We start from the raw sequence: 4,106 nt of genomic DNA on the forward strand, positions 1-4,106 counted from the left end.
AGTAGTCCTTACTGCTATTAGCCCATAGAAACACATTGAATAACAGATAGTCCTTACTGCTATTAGCCAATAGAAACACATTGAATAACAGATAGTCCTTACTGCCTATTAGCCCATATAAACATTGAATAACAGATAGTCCTTACTGCTATTAGCCCATAGAAACACATTGAATAACATATAGTCCTTACTGCTATTAGCCCATAGAAACACATTGAATAACAGATAGTCCTTACTGCTATTAGCCCATAGAAACACATTGAATAACATATAGTCCTTACTGCTATTAGCCCATGAAACACATTGAATAACAGATAGTCCTTACTGCTATTAGCCCATATAAACACATTGAATAACATATAGTCCTTACTGCTATTAGCCCATAGAAACACACAGATTCCTTACTGCTAATATAAACACATTGAATAACAGTCCTTACTGCTATTAGCCCATAGAAACACATTGAATAACAGATAGTCCTTACTGCTATTAGCCCATAGAAACACATTGAATAACAGATAGTAACGGATAGTCCTTACTGCTGTTAGCCCATAGAAACACTTAACAGATAGTCCTTACTGCTATTAGCCCATAGAAACACATTGAATAACAGATAGTCCTTACTGCTATTAGCCCATAGAAACACATTGAATAACAGATAGTCCTTACTGCTATTAGCCCATAGAAACACATTGAATAACAGATAGTCCTTACTGCTATTAGCCCATAGAAACATTGAATAACAGGTAGAAAGCCCATATAAACATTGAATAACATATAGTCCTTACTGCTATTAGCCCATAGAAACACATTGAATAACAGATAGTCCTTACTGCTATTAGCCCATAGAAACACATTGAATAACAGATAGTCCTTACTGCTATTAGCCCATAGAAACACATTGAATAACATATAGTCCTTACTGCTATTAGCCCATAGAAACACATTGAATAACAGTAGTCCTTACTGCTATTAGCCCATAGAAACACATTGAATAACAGATAGGTCTTACTGCTATTAGCCCATAGAAACACATTGAATAACAGATAGTCCTTACTGCTATTAGCCCATAGAAACACATTGAATAACAGATAGTCCTTACTGCTATTAGCCCATAAACACATTGAATAACATATAGTCCTTACTGCTAGTCACATTGACAGATAGTCTTTACTGCTATTAATAAAACACATTGAATAACAGATAGTCCTTACTGCTATTAGCCCATAGAAACACATAGAATAACAGATTCGCTACATGGAAGAACGGATAGTCCCACCAAACAATATTTAACAAGTTTGTTCTGAAGTGTCTATCATATCTGAGAGGGAGATGAGAAAGATCGGGAAACATTTAAATTAATTATTTGTACATTTTTTGTCACTATAAACAGTCTTCATATATACTTCCATTCCTTTAGTTTAACTGGTGCTGGAGGACCTAGAGCAAAACAACCGGCAGGTACATGTTCATGAGAGTCTCACCTTTACACCGAGGGGTCACCGGTCATGTTAAACTTGTTTTATTTTGCTAGTTGGATTTCCCCAGGGGCCTGGACATCGACATTAGTTAAGAGCTAGAAGTTAGTTTGTACCTTTTATGTTGTGATTCTCACTAAATGTGTTGTTGTCTTCTCACCCTATTAAAACCCCACAATCAATAAACAGTTCATGAAGCTCTCTCAGCCTATCGATCAACATATTGCAAACAAATCATCTTGAACTAAAAACGGCATACCTGCATGTCATCGTCTTCTCTCATTTTGTGGCACCGACGTGAGTGTTTATGGCTAGTGGTGTTACGTTTTATACAGGAGCTCTGAGGAATGCTTCAAAACTCTGAGGCAGATAATGCTGCGTTCAAAACAACTGGGAACTCAGGAAAAATACGAGGTCAAATCATGAGGTCAGTGATCTTCGGGTCAGAAAGTTGGAGCTCTAGAAAGAGGCCAGAGTTCGCGAGTTGGAATTCTGAGTTGGATGATCGTTCAAATCCAATTTTCCCAGTTGTGGCTTTTTATTTTTTTACATTTCAGTTCCTGTTTGTTTTGAACACACTGAAGTTGGAAAGATTAATTTGAACACATGTTTTTTCAAACCGTGTGTTGTAATATATGAGATCACACTGATTTTAGTCGTAGTTCCAGTGCTTTCTTCGATTCCAAGCTGATTTCAAACACCGACCTCTACTGGACAATCGTACTTTATTTTTAATTTTTTAATTTTACCTTTATTTAGCTTGGCAAGTCAGTTAAGAACAAATTCTTATTTTTATTCTTATGTAGTTCAGATTTTTGTACTAAGTTTCACTTGACCGGAGGGACGTGAGGGTATTTGGTTCAAATAATTTGTTTTATTTAGTATAGTATGAAGCTTCTGTCTTAAGCATCCTTAAATAATAACATTATGTTTTTTGAAAAATAGTCACCTTGACCGCATCAAAGGGGGAAGCATGATGTAAGATGTGAGCCTGGTATTCCAACTGATTATAGGTTTCTGAGCCAACGACCTTCTGCTGCGCCACAGAGTTTGATGAAAACAGTGGAGGAGGAGAAAAAAAAGTCTCTGATAATCACACACTGCTATTTTATTGCTGACCAGCAGATGTCACTGATGTGCATTGCAAACGGATAATGAAGTAATGAACCATTTTTTTTTTTGGCATAGATCTAACAGGCCAAACAAACTTCAAAATGAACGAGTCACTCGGGAAAAAACAAATTTTGACTCCTTGAGTCAGTAAAAAGAGAAGTTTATAAAATAACTAATGGTTCACAAACGGCACAAGCTACATGAATGGATTTTCCCATGAGTGCCTTCCTCTGTTTGCTGATACACATGACAATGGTTCAGCTGCGTGTTTGGAAAGAGTTGATGACGGCTGTTTGACCTCGATGACATAACAAATCAGGTTTATTGCTGGAGGAGGCAGGCCAGTCAGCATGTGAGATCTGATATTGTTGGTTGTGAAGGAGAGTGTATGAAGCAGCATATTCTACCCCCCCCTTCCGCTGAGGTAAAATGATTGTTACCCCTTCTCTTATCATTTGATGAACAAGTCTCTTGGCCTATCAGCTGTGAGGGCAGTCGTATTTAGGGCGATCATCAGCGATTCGCTCTGGTTCTTTTGACTGCCCTGTCAAGTCACTAGAAAACAGTGGATCCAAACTGTAATCTAGACCTGGGAAAACTCAAGGATGTGCATTTGTCTTTGAGCCCAGTATTAACACATCTGATTCAACTAAATCAAGTCCTGGATTAGATGAGTCATGTGTTTGTTAGTGCTGAGTGCTGACCTGGAACAAACTTGTGCAGTAACTACTTGTTATGCCAATGGATGTGTCACTAATGATACCCTATACCAAGGCTGCTCAACCCCGTTCCTGGAGAGATACCCTCCTGTAGGTTTTAACACCAACCCTGTTCCTGGAGAGATACCCTCCTGTAGGTTTTAACACCAACCCTGTTCCTGGAGAGATACCCTCCTGTAGGTTTTAACTCCAACCCTGTTCCCGGAGAGATACCCTCTTGTAGGTTTTAACTCCAACCCTGTTCCTGGAGAGATACCCTCCTGTAGGTTTTAACTCCAACCCTGTTCCTGGAGAGAAACCCTCCTGTAGGTTTACACTCCAACCCTGTTCCTGGAGAGATACCCTCCTATAGGTTTTAACTCCAACCCTTCCTTACTGGTTTCCTTCCCCGTGTCAAACACTAGGATTCATTATTAAGGTGACATCACCTTAACGCTCATTTTAAATACACCAATCAATGTTAACCAGATATTCTTTTACCTAATTTAAATAAGTTCTGCCTTCGAACCAACTTCGGAAAAGGGTTTGCTGAGGGGTGTGGTTTATATAGCTCGATGGCTACTTCACTGGTGCCAACATTTGACTGTAGGGTGTCGGCAAATATAATTAAAAGTTTACCCTAATCATCTATGTCAAATATTCTTGTGTTTCCCCTTTCAACTGTGTCTTGTGTTGAGCTACTTGCTGACTAGCTAGGTCTTCATCTGTGTCTGGTGTTAGCTAGTTACTGGCTGCTTGGTCTTCATCTGTGTCTGGTGTTAGCCAGTTACTGGCTAGCCAGGTCTTCATCTGTGTC

The sequence above is a fragment of the Oncorhynchus masou genome, unplaced genomic scaffold (genome assembly GCF_036934945.1).
Source record: "Oncorhynchus masou masou isolate Uvic2021 unplaced genomic scaffold, UVic_Omas_1.1 unplaced_scaffold_6183, whole genome shotgun sequence".
In the NCBI taxonomy this organism is placed as follows: domain Eukaryota; kingdom Metazoa; phylum Chordata; class Actinopteri; order Salmoniformes; family Salmonidae; genus Oncorhynchus; species Oncorhynchus masou.